This window comes from Cannabis sativa, chromosome 2 (genome assembly GCF_029168945.1).
Source record: "Cannabis sativa cultivar Pink pepper isolate KNU-18-1 chromosome 2, ASM2916894v1, whole genome shotgun sequence".
NCBI lineage: Eukaryota > Viridiplantae > Streptophyta > Magnoliopsida > Rosales > Cannabaceae > Cannabis > Cannabis sativa.
Genome location: NC_083602.1, coordinates 48,058,585 through 48,077,694, shown reverse-complemented (window position 1 = coordinate 48,077,694; position 19,110 = coordinate 48,058,585). Strand labels below are relative to the sequence as shown.

Below are 19,110 nucleotides of genomic sequence, written 5' to 3'. Positions count from 1 at the left end.
GAGGAGCAGGCTGAGCTTTTGATGGTTGATTTTGGTGCTCATTTCTCCATTGCCCTCCGGAAGATTGTGCTTGGTTGGGATCTTTCCAACTGAAATTTGGGTGGTTTCTCCAACCAGGGTTGTACGTATTAGAGAATGGCTTATTGTAGGTCCCTAAGGCATTGCATTGCTCTTCATAAACCCCCTTCATTTCTCTAAAGGCTAAACAATCCTTAGCTAAATGATCCGATTCTCCACACACAAAACATGGCTCATGTATTTCTGCTTTGGCAACCATATTCGATCCTTGCCCACTTTTGTTTTTAAAGGCCTCAAGTTGCTTTGTTAAGGACTCAACTTGGGCTTTGAGACTGTCCTCCTCCCTTAGTTGGTAAATTCCTGCTGGTCGATTTCTGTTAGTGCTTTCAGTAGCACTTGGACCAGTCCAAGTATGAGATTTTTCGCAAGCTCATTGAGATATTCAAAGGCTTCTTCAGATCTTTTTGGAGGAATTCACCATTGCACATCATTTCTATAAACTGGCGTTCACGACTAGTGAGGCCTTCATAGAAATAACTAACTAGGCGCCATTTTTCATAACCATGGTGGGGACAAAGAGTTAACAGTTCTTTAAACCTTTCCCAGACTTGATAAAGAGTTTCATTGTCTTTTTGGGAAAAGGTAGAAATCTGCCTTTTTAAACCATTGGTCTTGTGGTTAGGGAAGTATTTGTGAAAGAATGATGATGTCATTTCTTCCCATGTTCCAATAGACCTTGGTCTCAGAGAGTATAACCAGCTTTTAGCTTTATCCTTCAAAGAGAAGGGAAAAAACTTTAATCGCACAGTATCCGCGATATTAGCTTGGTTATAAAAAGTGGCTACCACATCCTCAAATTCCCTAATATGCACATAAGGATTTTCATTTTCTAAACCATGGAAATTTGGCAAGAGTTGAATCATGCCGTGTTTGAATTCAAAATTGGGCATATTAGGTGGAAAGAGGATACAAGAAGGGGTAGGAGTGCGAGTAGGATGGAGATAGTCATTAAGACTTCTCTCGCCGAATTTCATCATGATGGGCCATGGCGAATGGATTATGAGCAATTGTTGAGGTGGGAGAGGCAATGCTTGATGTATCGGAAGAGTTATCACTAGGGGTGTTGGGTCTCCTTACAAATCTCCCTAGTTCATCTCTATGACGATTCATTCACTTAATTTTTTTTTTTAATTTTTTTTTTTTTGTTAAACTTGTTTCTTGGTAAATTTGGACAATTTGAAATGATCTTACATGCCTCACCAGACTCCCCCGGTACTAAGTGAGTATGAAAAATCACAATTCAAATATTTCTAACCAAATGACCAATAAGTAAAATAAATTACTTATTTTGAAGAAACAAGCTTGGTTTTTTTTTTTAAATAGTAATAAGTCCAAAAATGTAATAAGACAAGGGCATACACAAGAAATATTCCCGAGTGCCGATTGGGAAGGTTGCCAAGGTACGCTTCGTCCCACACTTTCCTAGACAGAACCAAGGTTCCCGGGAAAGTGTAGAGGGTACTCTATCACATGCCTTAAAAGCCAATCTTTCTAGACGAGAATACTCTCGCTTTTACCACTTGTTGCATTACACTTTGTTCCTAATACTATAAAGTTTTATGAATAATTTTATTTTAGAATTTTATGATTTTTTTTTAATAATAAAGAGGTGGAACCTAAATTAAAGCTAATCTAAAACCTAAGGTTACACAAATTAAGGGACTAAACCTAATAATTTGAAATCTATAAATTTAAAGCTAAAGAAAAAAAAATAATAAATGACAAATAATTACAAAATTAACAATGAATGATAATTTGAACACAATAAATGTAGAAAAGAAAAGAAAAATATGTAAAAAAAAATTAATGACTAATATATATATATTATATATAACTAATACCACATATATAATTGAACGAAAAGAGAAAATAAAAATATATGTATATAAATATATAAGCGTATAATAAATATGACAAATTTTTTTTAAGTTATTAGACACAAAGAGAAAAATTAATAATTAAAAAAAAAAATACAAGTGTTATACATACACATTATAGAATGACTTACCTCTTGGCTGAAAAGTCCACTAAGTTTTGATTTCAATCTCCCCGGCAACGGCGCCAAAATTTGATTACGCCCAAACTTGTCTTCACAAAGCGGTTGTTGTAGTGTAGCATGGGCGGTCGTGTCCACAGAGAGATATCTTATCAAAAAGTGATTAGTAGAACTTTAAGCGCAAAAAGTAAATAAATCGTTGGTGGTTTTTGAGAAAATTTTGAAAATAAATTTAAAGCAAATAAAATTGGTAGAAAATTATAATAAAAGAATGATAAGGTTTCAAGAATCACCTATATGTTTGGCTCATTTATTTGGGTTTTGATTCACACATATAACACAATTAAATTATTCACTTCCCAATAATTTAATCGGAAGATAAAACTTGAAGAACATATAATAAAAAAAATGTATTTGAGTAATATAGAATTCTCACATTAAGATTGTAGAAAATAATCTTATGAAAAATCTAAGAATGACAATATACCTTTTGTTTGGTAATAATGCAATAAGAGATTAATCATAAAGTTATAATATTAATGTATATTTATCCTAATCATATTCACATAGAAAAAGTATGACTATTTCTATATAATACTAAATAGATAAATATATTAATATAGAGATAAAAAAAAAAGAAGAAAAATATACTACTCAAATGTATAAACTTTAAGCACTTGGTGAATCAAAACACAAGTAAATATTACCTCACATATAAGATCATCCTTTACCTTATCTAGGAAACTAGCCAAAAATGCTAGCCATTCTCACAATAATCTAAAAAGAAAATATGAGAAGAGATAGATAAAATAAAACTAAAATTTACTATAGTTTTTGCCAATGAAAAATTACACACCAAATGTGTACAAGAGGTCTCCTTTATATAGTGTTTTTTTGGAGACACAAATGTGAAATAAAATCCATGCATAGAATTAAAAAGGAAAGCTGAATAAATTTAAATTGAAAATAGCTTAATTTTTGGGATTAGAAATTTAAAGTGCACAATTGAGGCATGCTTGAGACGTTCCTTGTCCGCAACAACTAATCAAATTGAAAATATACAATTTGATTAAGCCAAATCAGAAAGAAGATAATCTTGAACGTGGCCATTAAATTACAATCCCCAACTTCCTTGCCACATGTCGTACTCATAGGGAAATGGAACCAATCAAAATTGTTAATCCTCTTTGAATGTGATCCAATTTTACAACTGCTATTGAGTTGTACAAACTAGAGAGAATAAAATCAATCTTAGATTTTCTCATGGGTTTATGCTATTGGGCTTCTCCTTTTGTCAACTTTACCAAAAATCATTTTCTTTCCTGCAAAATGAACATAAACTAAATTTAAAATAATATTTTCAATTATATAATATGTCATATTAATTTCATGAAAATATTAATCAAAACTTAATTTAATTTAAATTTTAACATCAATAAAATGATATTTTTGACCACTAATCACCTGCAAAAACAACTGGCCCGAAGAGTTGACAAGAGTGTTATGGGCCTACCAGACGACCCCCAGAACCACGACCGACCACTTGCCTTTTTAAATGGCATACGGTTGCGAAGCGATGGTCCCTCCCGTCCCACAGGAGAACGACTTACGATCCAGCCACGAATCAGGCTTTGCTTCAAGAAGCTCTGGATCAAGTTGAAGAACTCCGGGATGAGTCTCAAATACGGATGGCAGCTTATCAAAAGAAGGTGACCAAGTATTTTAACTCCAAAGTTAAAAATAGAAAGTTTGCTATTGGGGATATGGTCTTAAGAAGAGTCTTCCCAGCCACCCAAGAACCCGGAGTGGGGGTACTTGGGCCAAATTGGGAAGGACCATATGAAATCGAGGACGAAATCGGCTCAGGCACTTACAAGCTAAAAAGGATGGACGGAACCATTGTGCCAAGAGCCTGGAATGCCGATCACCTCAGAAAATATTACCAATAGCTGAAAATGTAACTTAGATTTTGTTTAAAGAGTTTGTACCGTCTAAATGTATACAGCCTCCACATGATAAATAAAACTGAGTGCCTTAAAAACAAATTTTCTATGCCACTCAGGGGGTACTAGGGTATATCGCACGGACAGACAAAAAACAAACTAAGTCAAATATCCTGACCCAAAGGGCAAGTCAAAAAATATCCTGACCCAAAGGGCAGGTCAAAAAAGAGTATGCACAAAAATTAAAGGGATAAGTATAAACATCCTGATCCAAAGGACAGGTCCAGAAAAAGATATGTGCATCAAAAGAGATCATATATAAATATAAAAATCCTAGCCCTAAGGGCAGGTCAAAATATATACAAATGGCCCAGGGACAGGCCCTAAATATTGTCTCCCCTTTAAATAAAATAACTATGTAAATATTGTCTCAAAAACAAGAAAATTAGCTGTAAGAAAAAAAAAAGAGAAAAAAGAGTGGAATCCTGGTTGTACTGGGTCAAACTCGGAGCGGCCTAATCAATGCGAGGAGGAAGGCGAGGTCCGATGCGTGCCTCCACCATGGCATCAAGCTTTTTCTTCTTCTCCCGGAACTTGGCAATCATCTCTTCGGGTTTGGGGTAGAAGGTAAGCTTGATGTTCTGGTCATTTGAAGACCAGGCCATGAAGACGCCATCATCAAAACGCGTGGCGCACCGACTGCAGGAGACAGGAGAAAGAAGCTCATCTCTTTTTGCCTTCTTTGAGGCTTGGTCCTTGAAGTCTCTGAGCTCCTTCAGCTCCGCAGCCAGGGTGGCCCTGGATTCCAAGTTTGCCTGGTGAGTTTCCTCTAAGGACCTCACCTTGGCAGCCATTTCCTCCAAGGCTTCCCTGGCATCCCGAAGCTCCCGTCTGGCCTTAGCAGTGGCTTCACCCTCCGTCCTCAGCTCTTCTTGGTGCCTGGCCTCCAGCCTGTCTCTCCGAAGGGCCTTCTCCCGGATCATTGTCTTCGCCTGCGCTTCCCTTCGCTTGGCTTCTTCCTCATTGGCCTTGGCAATGGCCTCCTGGCGCTCAGCAGCCTCCTGATAAAGCCGCCTCTCAGCAGTAAGATCCTGAAGGATCTTCCTAACTTCATCCATGTCCCCAAAATCGGACAGGACGAAGCCATGGTTGATTATGTTCTTGGAAAGGCGACCGACCTCAGCAGCAAGCCGGAAAAGGATACAAGTATAAGTAAGAGTCTCCAAAAAATAATAATAAGGAGAGAAGTAAACTACAAAATACTTACCACAGTGAGGGAGTGACTGAGATCCTGGACTTGGAAGATGGAGTTCAAGGATGCACAAGCACCGAACCGCCTAGGTGCACACTGGGTAAGCTGGGACGCAAACTCGCCAGTCATCTCCGCAGCAAAGGGAGCTAAGGTGGGCCCGAGGAAGCGACCGAACCAGTCCGACAGGGGATCTAAATTTAGATCCCACGGATTCTGGTATTCCGGATTGTTGAGAATATTTTGCATCTCAACTCGTAAGATCCTCTTCAGGGCCTCCACCTCAGCATACCCCCGGGAGTATTCGTCCATGGCGTAGTTGTGTTTAGCTATCCGAAGCTCCTGTCTCGCCTCATCTCCAGGAACCGGAGTCAGCACAATATTGGGAGGGGCAGTGTGTTCCTCCATGGGTGAGACCCCGCCATTAAGACCGTGGGCAGGAGTGTCAGCTCTCCGTTGCCGTTTGGGCTCCTCCTGGGCAACCATTTTGCCCTTGCGTTTGCGAATCAGAGCAACATCTTGCTCTTCTTCACTTTCTTCAACTTCCTCAGGAAGAGCCCGGTGTCCTCCTTCACCTTCTTCAACTTCCTCAGAAAAGCCCCATTGCTTTTCTTGACCTTCTCTCGGGAGCACCTCCTCATCCACTAAGTCAATAGTGTCTGGAGGAGCACTGGAAGAAACCTTTAAAGGGGGGGCCATCTGGGAAGAAGTAAAGGGAGGGGGAGCTTCAGGAGTGTGAACCCCGACAAGTTCGGCCAATATAGCATCCATGGAAGCGCCTGCTACAACAAAAGAAAGAAGGCAAGTGTTAGAACATCCGTGAGAAACAACAAACACTCAGATATAGCAAACAAGCTAGTCCTACCCTGACTCTCTAATTCGGCCCTAACAAAGTTCTGAATCTTAACACTGACAGCATCGTCTCCGAGATAGCTGAACGAAGGCCGGAACCAGCTAGATGAAATATAAGCTAAAGGGTCTAAGGGGACGGGCTCCGGAGGACCGGAACCCATCCGGGACCGACCTATGAAATCTCCTAAGTTGGAAAAATAGAACTCCTTCATATGGTCTCCCCACCGGGTCGAGGGCATCCTAAACCTATAAAGACGCTCATCGAACCCTACAGGCCTAAGACGGGCATATTCGCCAGCAGAAGGGACGTAATGAACTGCTAAAGGAGACTTACCACCGGAGCCGGAAGTGCTGGCGCCCGGAGCCCCAGTGTTCGGCTCCTGAGCCGAAGGCTTTGGCCTGGGAGCCCTTCTCTCCGCCGAGTCCCCAATGTGAAGGGGCTTCCCAGCGATCGCCTGGCTTCTCCTCTCGACCGGGCTCCCCATACGGAGTGGCCTCCCGGAAGCTGCCTGAGCCTTAGAGTAGGCTTTCTCCTGAGCCTTCCGGTAGAGATAGTCCTGGTACTTCTTCTCGGCAGTGGCGATAATCTCATCCCGGAAGATCTTCTCCGCGGCAGGCGCCCTCACATTGGGACAGACAACCCTGGAAAGGTTAGAGTCCTCAACGGATTGGTGCGACAGGATGAGTTTTGCCTTCCGGCAATTCTCCGTCGTAACCAGGCCCCCGACGTCAAGGTCCGCCCGGTCATAAGAGGCGAAGGCCTGGGCTCTCTGAAGAAAGACCTGGGTAGGCGCGATCCGCTCGTAAGGGGGAATCCTAACCCACTCCGTGAGGAGCTCCGGATGTTCCACTGCCCGGAACCTGGAAGAGAAGAAAAAACAATGGCGATACTCCTTAACATGAGTTTGCCTATTATACGGGACCACCCCATCATTGGCAGGGTGGGCCCGGAATCCATAAAAACCGTCTTTAAGTTTGTCCCCCTTCTTGGGGACGGAAACAAGTTCATAAAAATACAATATCTCCGCCGGGCTGGGAGAGCCCCACCCCCGGGCGGAGTAAAAAATAAATAAGCCTTAGAGCAGGCGGTATGCTTGAGGAATAAGTTGGTATGGCGCAAGGCCGACAAAAACTAAAAAATTAACAAAATAGTCTTGGAGAGGAAGCATGGCCCTGGCCATCAAGTGCGTCTGGCTCCAAGCCCCGAAGCTGTCGTAGTTATGATTGGGCGTCTCCACATCACGAGGTGGCCGGTGGTACGTCCCGGATGTGTAGGGCTTGATTCCAGCTACCTCCACGATGTTCTCCAACTGATGGGGACAAGTTAGAGTAGAGTGAAGCTCTGCCGCCTCCCATCCGGTGGCCCGAGACTTGTACCCCTCCTGGGCAACGAGACCCAGGGAGACATCTTCGAGGGTAGCCAGACGCTTACCACTCTTCTTGGATGACTTTGAACCAGAAGCAGACATGTTTCGATTCTGTAAAAAGAATTAAGATTCCAGCAGTTAGGCCCCACACCAAACCCTAAACCAAGAAAAAGGGAATGGGGGTCCCCTAACCGCTGGAAAGAGGCCCCCTCCGGACACTAGTCAAATAGGAAACCCTAGAAGGATTCCCTGGACAAGAGTCGGGTGCAATAAATTCACAGAAGATGACATTGCACACCAGAGAAAAAGAAAGGGAAGAAAGTCGAAAGAAAGCAATCTATCCTATGCCCTAAACGACCAGCATACGAATAACGCATGGTCTTTTGCAAAAAATAGTAACAAATGCGTGACAAGAGTAATCCTATCACCAGAAATGGTGAACCTAGACCTGTTACGTGTAGAATCTAAAAGTTTGCATTCCCAGAAACTTCAAATACAAAACCGAGAAAAAAACGAGCAAATAAGTAAATACATGCCATGTACGTTAACAATAAAGCAAGGGGTGCAAGAGACTTATAGTAAAGTGTTGAGACTGGGGCTCCTGTTGTAAATCAAACGAAGACAAGAAGGATTGACAGTAGTGAACGAAGATGGACTGGGAAAAACTGCAAAGTGTTCAACAGTGTTTTTCTTGGTCTGAGAATTTTTTCTCTCTGGGAAATTTGAGCAAAGTTGGCAAGAAATGGGAAGTAACCGAAATGAAGGAAAGCTGGTGGCCTTTATAGGCAAAGCTGCATGAGGAACAGGCACCATCACCTACCAATCAAACGGTGGGGGAAACGTATGATTCGAATTCTCAAAGATCAACGGACCAGATTGACTTGTAATTAAGGCAGTGGAAACGTTTGAGTATCCGTCTGAGACCATTAATGCGCCGTATCAATCAATGGGCGTGAAGCGAATCGACCCCTGCAAAAAGTGAATCGCTGCATTAAAAGCCATCATTAAATGCACCCTCACGCGGCCAAAGCTCGTGCCAGGAAACCGAGGAGTCAACTGGAAGCACTTGAGCAAGCCTTGTTTTATTTTTCAAATAAATAAGGCTTGGGGGGTAAATGTTGCCCCTGATTTTGCCCAATGTACGTCGACCAACCAGACAGGGACACGTGGATCAAGCAACTTATAATTCGAAATATTTGCTAAGTCTTTATGCCATAAGGCAGCGTCCGGGACATGTCTCCCGGAGAAGGCATATGGAACCCCATATGCTCCCGAAAGCTCGAGTAACGCTAAGGCATCTCCGTGGGGTGTCAGGTTTCTCCTGAGCAATCAAGTCTGACGGCACAACCTCCAACCAGCAGCTACAAAGTAATGATCATTTAAGTCTAACGACGGCTGCACTGTGAAGAGTCACATCAGTCAATAGACAATAAGGACATTCCACATAAAAGTCCTACAGCACCTAGGGATTTGACCATGCATTACTCATGGTATATTCATTGGGAATGCCCAACTTTATGGATACTTACAGATACACTTGTAAGATAATTCTGGGGATCACCCCCACCAAAAACACTATAAATACCCCCTAAAAGCTCATTAAATGGGATAGAGAATCTTGGGCTGCATAAGAGCAAGAAGAGTAAATACTCACCAAGAACATTCTCTGTATTTATAAGGGTGAAACACTCACCAAATACATTCTCTGTATTAAATACATCCATAAATAACAAAGACTCGTGGACTAAGGCTCATTAACGCCCCAACCACGTAAAAATCCTTCTCTAAATTTCTTACAGCTCTATAAACTTATAATATTTTATTAGTTGCCGAAAACCTCGGTCAACAATCTCGAAAGATAAGTAGCTTTGTAAGTGTTTTATATGGTATGGATCACCCTAATGGTGGTGACCATATTTGACTTGCAAAATATGAAACAATAGTAGAAGCTCATAAGATAGAATAGCCTTGACTCTCGCCTAAACGGGACAACGCTGGATTCTAATCTTGATCGAATAAAAGGTTGCTAGAATGTTTAACATTTTAGATGAGCTGACAACTCTATTCAATGGATGGTAGCTTTGACTCTCGCCTAAATGGGACACTGATATCAGTTTGTTGAAAACCTTGGAAATTATTTAGGATTGTATTTTTAGTATTTTCTCTTATCATTCCTACATTCTATGAGCTTATAATTTTTGAATTGGATTTTGTGTTAAACCATTATTGATTTCTATTTATTATTTTGTAGTATCCTGTATAACCATGATGAATTCCATATTATCACTCTTGACCGAAAATAAGCTAAATGGATCTAACTTTCCAAAATGGAATGAGAACATTAATATTGCTCTCATAGGAGAAAGTGCCTTGTTTGTGTTAACTGAGCTGTCTCTAGAAGTGCCGGGGGACAATGCATCCAAAGCTGTGAAAGAAAAGTATGAGCGTTGGCAGAAAGCAAATGACAAAGCTCTATACTTTATGCTTTCTAGCATGGTTGACACCCTTAAAACTCAGTTTTCTAAAACCGAAAAGGCTGTTGAAGTAATGACGAAGTTAACTGAGCTATTCGGTAGGGCATCTCTTCAGTCTTGCTTTGACGTGACTAAAAAGTATATCAATGCACGAATGGAACCCCATCAAAACGTGCGTGATCATGTTCTCCTTATGGCAAGTTATTTCCAAGAAGCCCAGGATCATGGTGCTGAAATGGATCATACTACTCAAGTAAGCCTTATCTTGAATAGTCTGACTCCATCATTTCTGCCCTATACATCAAATTATGTCATGAATAAAAAGGACATAGACTTTCATGAGTTAGTCAATGACCTTCAGACATATGAAAATTTGATTGGAGGCCCCAAGAAGAAAGGGAGTAAGCCTCAAAATTCTGGGAATGGTAATGAGACGGTCAAACCTGAGGCAAATGTTGCCTCTGCTTCTAAACCCAAATCGAAGAAGAAGTGGAAAAACACCAAGAAGCGTGCCAAAGCCATGAAAAACAAAAAGGCTGCTGCTTCTGGTGATACACTCAAAGGAAAGTGTTTCTACTGCAATGAGAAAGGTCATTGGAAACCCCAATGTCCTAAACTTCTTGCAAGGAAACAAGGTATTTCTTTCTATAAACTTTAAGAGTTTTAGTGAATTATTATCCAATTGGATTATTGATTCTGGACTAACTTTGTTTATTTGTTTCTTCTTTTTATAGGCCAAGCTACTTGAACTCAGATGTTATCTTCATGAGTTGGATCAGAAAGCTGGACAAAGGGTGAAGATCGTCGAAGATGAAGATGCAGCTCATTTATCTATTTTTGAATTAATTGTTTTAGTTTAAAGACAATTTGGATTTCGAATTTTAGTTAGGGATTTTTATCCCTGTTTTTCTCATAATGTTGCAATACATTTATTTTTTTATTATTCATAAAGTTTATTTTTTTTACAAATTGCAATTTATGAGATTGAGCTTCATTTACTTTATCTTTCAACACAATTACCACATTATATTTATATGTTTGTATGTGTAAGTGTTTTTATTATTGATGCAAATTCTATAATATTTACAACTCTTCATAGAGTTATATTAAATAAACACTAGACATTATTTCTATGTTTATTAATAATTGTTAATTCTAATACAATTATTAAGAATTTATTTAATAAAAGGATCTTTTGATCTGATAGGGGTGGAGAAAAGTTAAGAAAACTATGCAGTTCAACGATCTTTTATGTCTAATTAACTCTGGATTGTATTCAACTCCACATAAACTCTATAACACTTAGAGAATCATGATCTTTACAACCTTTTGGGGTGGATCATAATCTCTATAGACTTAGGGGTGGAATTTTTCCACAATACGTAACACATATTTTCTTTAAACATGAAAGTAATATAATGAATTAGCTATTATCAATATAAATCTTTTATCTTGATTGCATGTTCCAATTTAGTTTTACTGTTGTAGTAAAAATTGATACCTATAAAAGTTCTTTGATAATGTTTCACACTACCTTAATTGAGTGGGAGAATTTTCAAATTCTTTCCCCATCTTCATTAGGTTGACACTTGTGATAGGAACTTAAGAACACTACTGAAAAGCAAATCTAACCATTCATGTGGATAGATATAACTTATCAGAATTATGAGAATAAGATAATAGAATTCTAGTTCAGTCTATTCGAATGACTTGAACCTAGATTTCTTAATCCTCATAACATTTTATGGTATCTTAATTTTGATTACTTAATCTCTGGCATGTATTTTTCACTTCAAATACTAGTCTGCTATGTTGAGGACTTAGTCTTTAAAGAAACTTAAAGTTTCAGACTAATACAATAAGTCACAACTAGATAACTCTCCAAACAATAAGAGGTTAAAAGTATTATTTAACCAGACATCTGCTATTGAGTGGGAGCTATCTGAGATGTAATCAAATAAGGAACATTAGAAGATATTCAAGAAAGATTTATGAAAGTGATCTATATGTTAGATATTAAGGAACTGTATATTAGTTATCCTTGTATCTACCCCAACTCATTCAAAATTTTGAGATGGTGGTTACTCTGGGGGTGGAGGAGTTATTCTATAATAATTAAAGCTCTACCAGAGAAGAATTATAACTTTGTAAATTCGAAATTACCAGAAAGTTATATTACTGAAGAAAAGTCTACGCTGTATTATCTCAATTCCATATTTTAAAATATGAGAGATATGTCTTCTGTTTATTCAGATGTACTTTAAAACAGTAAGGATTTTGTTGCTATATTTTTAAACGCTACGCAAGTATACGCAATCAAGTAGTAAATCTCACACAGGTGAGGTCGATCCCACAGGGAATTGGATTAAGTACCACTAAATTATACTTATGATTCTATTCGGTAAATCGAAAGCAAGTATGATTTAAAAACAGTAAAATATGAAAGAAATTCAGAAAACTTAATAACACAATTTAAAGTTAAGCAAGATGAGACAATAGGGAGGAGAATCCTGTTGTTGTTTACCCAAATTGTTAATGATTAATTACTATCCTATTCTTGGAGTGAATGACAGATTATGAAATAACCTAGCTCCTTTCAGATCTTCTAGATTCTAAATCACATGTTATCTAATTAATTCCTTAATTAAACTAACATGAAATCAGCATTAAGTAATAATCTACTCGTCACATAAGTCATGTAAATACTTTCGTTTCACATAGAACATCGATTATCTTAATTTTAGCATTCTCAATTCTCACTTTTCAGATTTTGAATTGAGATCATAGAGCATGCACAAGGTGATCAATCTTAAACATGAAATTAAGAACAAATTAAGATAATTTCACACACAAGAATTGAGGAATGGTAATTAAACATTAACTAGGCAAAACATTAAACAACAATCATCATCCTCCCTAAATGGGAAATTTAGTTCAGAAATAAATCCATAACCATTCCTATAGCAATATTCAACATAAATAAATTAAAGAGGAATAAAGAAAAGAACTGTTGGTGGATGAATTCTGGATCTTCACTTGAATCTCTATGCTCTTCCTGCCGCTCTCAGCTGTGTTTTAGGGTTCCAAATCGCTCTCCCTGACTTCCAATCGCAGTTTTCTATTTATAATTGAAATTTAGGGTTCGATGGACGAAAATGCCCCTGGTCCGTACGGGATCTCGCCGCGGCCAAGCTTCCTCTCGCCGCGGCGAGAATGTGCCAAATTTAGGCACTCTCTGTATCTCGTAACTCGCCGCGGCGAGCCTCTTCATCGCCGCGGCCAGATATGCAAAAACTCAAAAATTAAGTTTTTCTTCGGCTCAGCACGTCTTTTAATGAATTTCTGCACCCGAGACCTCTTTTACTCCAAAGAACCTGAAAACATAGAAAACAAGCGTAATTCCGTCCCAACACAGCTAAAAATGCACATAAATTGGATCCAAAACATAGGCTAAAAATAGCCTAACAAACTCCCCCAAACTGACTCTTTGCTCGTCCCCGAGTAAACTAAGACTAAACTAAAAAAAAAAACTGACAATGATAGCTGAACTTTCCAACAATTAAATTGTTACCACCACCTGCACAACTTCAATCCATCAATAACCAGAATTTCAACTTGCCAACTCTAAGAACTAAGTTGAATGTGCAGTTTACAAGTAAGTAATTCATACAAACATAAAGCATCGCAATTTCCATCAATATCACAACTGTTCTAACTTTCCAACATCCCACTAACACATGATCAATAAGTTTGAATGACATACCTCTCTCCACTAATGTTGACAAATTTCTATCTGGAATCAATAGGTCTTTTTCGGTTAAAATCACATGGCTTAGGTACATGGGTAGGTGAGAAGTCATTTAGGTTACATTATACCATAAGCACAATTATACCAAACAAGCACCCACACTTATCCATTTTTTTCTTTTTCATATATCCCAAAGAAGATAGTAAGAGATTGCATATTTTTTCCTATGTGCCTACCCCATTGTTCACAATTGATTCTCAAGAAGAAATTATCACATGTCATTTTTTTCTTTTGTTTTTTTTTCTTTTTTTACTTTTTCAACAGAGGCACATCACATAACAACTATTTTTTTTTCAATCTCTTACTCTCAAAAATTATTTCCCACTTACAACACCATTCCCCCCCAAACTTACCTAAAAGCTTATGGCATAATAAGGTATGTTGAGGATGAAAGTAGTTAAAGATAACGAATTCAGCTTAGTTAAGTGGTGAAATTTTTTTTAGAATAAGCTAAGGCTCAACTTTGGGTATACTAAGGATAAAACGTTTTTAGGTAGGCTTGAAAGGCTCAATCGATCCAAAGAAAATTTGCCTAAATCACTTTCCAAACAAAAATCAACAAGAATTTCGCTTCAAGAGAGTATGTCAAACAAATTCTATTCCATGTTCAATCAATCATTCCACAAACCAAATAGAACAGAGGTGATACGTGAGAATAGCAAATGTTTTAAATCTACATGAATCACTTCCTAGCACACATCCATCTTAATTCAAACAGTTGCAAGTCAAGCACACAGTTATGTTTTAATCCATTGCACAAGTGAATAACAACAATTCAATCCATATTTCAATTTAGCTATCACGAAAGACTAAAAAAAACTAAAACAAACTAAACTAAAACAAATAAACGCGAAAAAATAAATTAAGTTGTTGCTATATTTTTAAACGCTACGCAAGTATACGCAATCAAGTAGTAAATCTCACACAGGTGAGGTCGATCCCACAGGGAATTGGATTAAGTACCACTAAATTATACTTATGATTCTATTCGGTAAATCGAAAGCAAGTATGATTTAAAAACAGTAAAATATGAAAGAAATTCAGAAAACTTAATAACACAATTTAAAGTTAAGCAAGATGAGACAATAGGGAGGAGAATCCTGTTGTTGTTTACCCAAATTGTTAATGATTAATTACTATCCTATTCTTGGAGTGAATGACAGATTATGAAATAACCTAGCTCCTTTCAGATCTTCTAGATTCTAAATCACATGTTATCTAATTAATTCCTTAATTAAACTAACATGAAATCAGCATTAAGTAATAATCTACTCGTCACATAAGTCATGTAAATACTTTCGTTTCACATAGAACATCGATTATCTTAATTTTAGCATTCTCAATTCTCACTTTTCAGATTTTGAATTGAGATCATAGAGCATGCACAAGGTGATCAATCTTAAACATGAAATTAAGAACAAATTAAGATAATTTCACACACAAGAATTGAGGAATGGTAATTAAACATTAACTAGGCAAAACATTAAACAACAATCATCATCCTCCCTAAATGGGAAATTTAGTTCAGAAATAAATCCATAACCATTCCTATAGCAATATTCAACATAAATAAATTAAAGAGGAATAAAGAAAAGAACTGTTGGTGGATGAATTCTGGATCTTCACTTGAATCTCTATGCTCTTCCTGCCGCTCTCAGCTGTGTTTTAGGGTTCCAAATCGCTCTCCCTGACTTCCAATCGCAGTTTTCTATTTATAATTGAAATTTAGGGTTCGATGGACGAAAATGCCCCTGGTCCGTACGGGATCTCGCCGCGGCCAAGCTTCCTCTCGCCGCGGCGAGAATGTGCCAAATTTAGGCACTCTCTGTATCTCGTAACTCGCCGCGGCGAGCCTCTTCATCGCCGCGGCCAGATATGCAAAAACTCAAAAATTAAGTTTTTCTTCGGCTCAGCACGTCTTTTAATGAATTTCTGCACCCGAGACCTCTTTTACTCCAAAGAACCTGAAAACATAGAAAACAAGCGTAATTCCGTCCCAACACAGCTAAAAATGCACATAAATTGGATCCAAAACATAGGCTAAAAATAGCCTAACAAACTCCCCCAAACTGACTCTTTACTCGTCCCCGAGTAAACTAAGACTAAACTAAAAAAAAAACTGACAATGATAGCTGAACTTTCCAACAATTAAATTGTTACCACCACCTGCACAACTTCAATCCATCAATAACCAGAATTTCAACTTGCCAACTCTAAGAACTAAGTTGAATGTGCCCTTTACAAGTAAGTAATTCATACAAACATAAAGCATCGCAATTTCCATCAATATCACAACTGTTCTAACTTTCCAACATCCCACTAACACATGATCAATAAGTTTGAATGACATACCTCTCTCCACTAATGTTGACAAATTTCTATCTGGAATCAATAGGTCTTTTTCGGTTAAAATCACATGGCTTAGGTACATGGGTAGGTGAGAAGTCATTTAGGTTACATTATACCATAAGCACAATTATACCAAACAAGCACCCACACTTATCCATTTTTTTCTTTTTCATATATCCCAAAGAAGATAGTAAGAGATTGCATATTTTTTCCTATGTGCCTACCCCATTGTTCACAATTGATTCTCAAGAAGAAATTATCACATGTCATTTTTTTCTTTTGTTTTTTTTTCTTTTTTTACTTTTTCAACAGAGGCACATCACATAACAACTATTTTTTTTTCAATCTCTTACTCTCAAAAATTATTTCCCACTTACAACACCATTCCCCCCCAAACTTACCTAAAAGCTTATGGCATAATAAGGTATGTTGAGGATGAAAGTAGTTAAAGATAACGAATTCAGCTTAGTTAAGTGGTGAAATTTTTTTTAGAATAAGCTAAGGCTCAACTTTGGGTATACTAAGGATAAAACGTTTTTAGGTAGGCTTGAAAGGCTCAATCGATCCAAAGAAAATTTGCCTAAATCACTTTCCAAACAAAAATCAACAAGAATTTCGCTTCAAGAGAGTATGTCAAACAAATTCTATTCCATGTTCAATCAATCATTCCACAAACCAAATAGAACAGAGGTGATACGTGAGAATAGCAAATGTTTTAAATCTACATGAATCACTTCCTAGCACACATCCATCTTAATTCAAACAGTTGCAAGTCAAGCACACAGTTATGTTTTAATCCATTGCACAAGTGAATAACAACAATTCAATCCATCTTTCAATTTAGCTATCACGAAAGACTAAAAAAAACTAAAACAAACTAAACTAAAACAAATAAACGCGAAAAAATAAATTAAGTTCCCCCCCCCAAACTAAAATGCACATTGTCCCCAATGTGTGAAAATAAACCAGGGTGAGAGAAACTTACCTGAGCCCCATCAGAAGGGATCAAGTCCACCCTTTGCATTCAAAAGAGCCCTCGCACTAAATGAAGAAAATTTACCACCAATAGTGTTGATTTCAGAGTTTTGCACAAGAGTAAGCTCACCTTCAGAACTACCACACATCAATCTTTTCCAACGACGCTGAATCGTTCGAAGTCGCTCTTTAGGCTTTGCTTTCTTCTTATCAGTTTTAACAAAAGACCCCTTCACCACCTCAATCTTGCAACAGGTAGGAATGTCAGTTGGGGCAAAAACATTAAAATTGACCTCTTCATCTTGGACTCGCAACTTTAACTCCCCCTTTTGAACATCTATTAATGCTCGACCCGTGGCCAAGAATGGTCTTCCCAAAATAATGGGAATAGTTGAATCTTCCTCCATATCAAGAATTAAGAAATCAGCAGGGAAGATAAACTTACCAACCTTCACCAGTACATCTTCAATTATGCCACGAGGATGAGTTAGAGAACGATCCGCTAGTTGTAGAGTCACTGTTGTGGGCTTTGCTTTTCCCAATCCTAGCCTTTTGAAGACAGACAACGGCATTAGATTAATGCTTGCTCCCAGATCACATAGAGCTTTAGTTTCCACTGAACCCCCTATAGAGCATGGAATATTGAAAATACCCGGATCTTTAAGCTTGGGCGGTAGTTTCTTTTGCAAAATGGCGCTACACTCCTCAGTTAATGCCACTGTTTCATAGTCCTCCATTTTTCTCTTCTTAGATAATATCTCCTTCATGAACTTCACATAACGGGGCATTTGTTCCAAGGCTTCAGCAAAAGGAATGTTGATGTGTAGTCTTTTGAAGACCTCTAGAAATTTTGTAAACTGCTTGTCTAGATTGGTCTTTCGGAGTCTCTGAGGATAAGGTATCTTCACATGATGATCAATACTGATTGGTGGAGACTGTTGTGGTGGTGCAGGGCTATCAGTAGTTTTCTTTTCTATTGATGTTGGAGTTGGTGCTGATTGATCTTTAACTTCTTCATTGAATGGTTGTACCACGTCAGGCCCATCATAATTCTTTCCACTCCTCAAGGAAATTGCTTTACATTGCTCTTTTCCTTTTGCCTCACTAGTGCTAGCTGAATTTCCTTGAGCTTGGTTTGCCACTTGAGTAGCCAATTGTTCCATTTGAGTTTCTAGAGTTTTAATAGATGCTCTAGTTTCCATCATGAATTGGAGCAATAAATCAGCTTGGATATTGGAGCCACTAGGACTTTGTTGTTGGTTTTGTTGGGGCTGATTTCTCTGCTGGTAGAACCCCTGTTGGTTGTGCCCATAATTATTATTTTGGGAGTAGTTCCCAATGGCTTTTGCTTGATCCATTGGCAAATTATCCACATCTGCCTGACACTCTGAAAAGTGATGGCTGCCTCCACATATCTCACAAATAACTTGGGCTTGTTTAGCTTGCCCTGCAATGATTTTAGTCAATGCCTCAACCTGAGCTGTTAACTTTGTGATGGCATCGACTTCTAACACACCAGCTACCTTCTTGGATTGACTCCTTTCAGTTGGCCACTGCTGGTTGTTTAGAGCCATCTCCTCCAATAGATCATATGCCTCATTAGTACTCTTTCTCATAAAAGCTCCACCAGCTGCTGCATCTATCAGAGTTCTAGTGTTACCAACCAACCCGTTGTAGAAATTGTGAACCAGCATCCACTTCTCTATGCCATGATGAGGGCATTTTCTGATTAGATCTTTAAACCTCTCCCAAGCCTCATGGAGAGATTCATTATCTTGTTGGCAGAAATTATTGATTTCTCCTCTTAGCTTTGCAGACTTAGCTGGAGGAAAGAACTTTGACAAGAATTTTGTTGCCAGATCATTCCATGTAGCAATAGAATTAGGTGGCAAGGAGATCAACCAACTCTTGGCTCGTTCTCTGAGCGAGAATGGAAACAACCTCAGTCGAATGGCATCATCGCTAACTCCATTAACCTTAAAAGTTTCACAAAGTTCCATGAAGTTAGAGAGATGCAAA

General features: G+C 38.4%; 2 non-coding genes across 2 annotated transcripts; both read left to right on the top strand.

Annotated features, from left to right (window-relative positions):
• The first annotated feature begins 576 nt into the window (after nt 1-576).
• LOC133035289 (small nucleolar RNA R71) lies at nt 577-684 on the top strand. The gene has a single exon (XR_009686565.1). It is a non-coding gene; the product is annotated as a small nucleolar RNA R71 (small nucleolar RNA).
• An 18,111-nt stretch (nt 685-18,795) lies between these two features.
• On the top strand, nt 18,796-18,902 carry LOC133035319 (small nucleolar RNA R71). The gene has a single exon (XR_009686589.1). It is a non-coding gene; the product is annotated as a small nucleolar RNA R71 (small nucleolar RNA).
• The last annotated feature ends 208 nt before the right edge of the window (nt 18,903-19,110 follow it).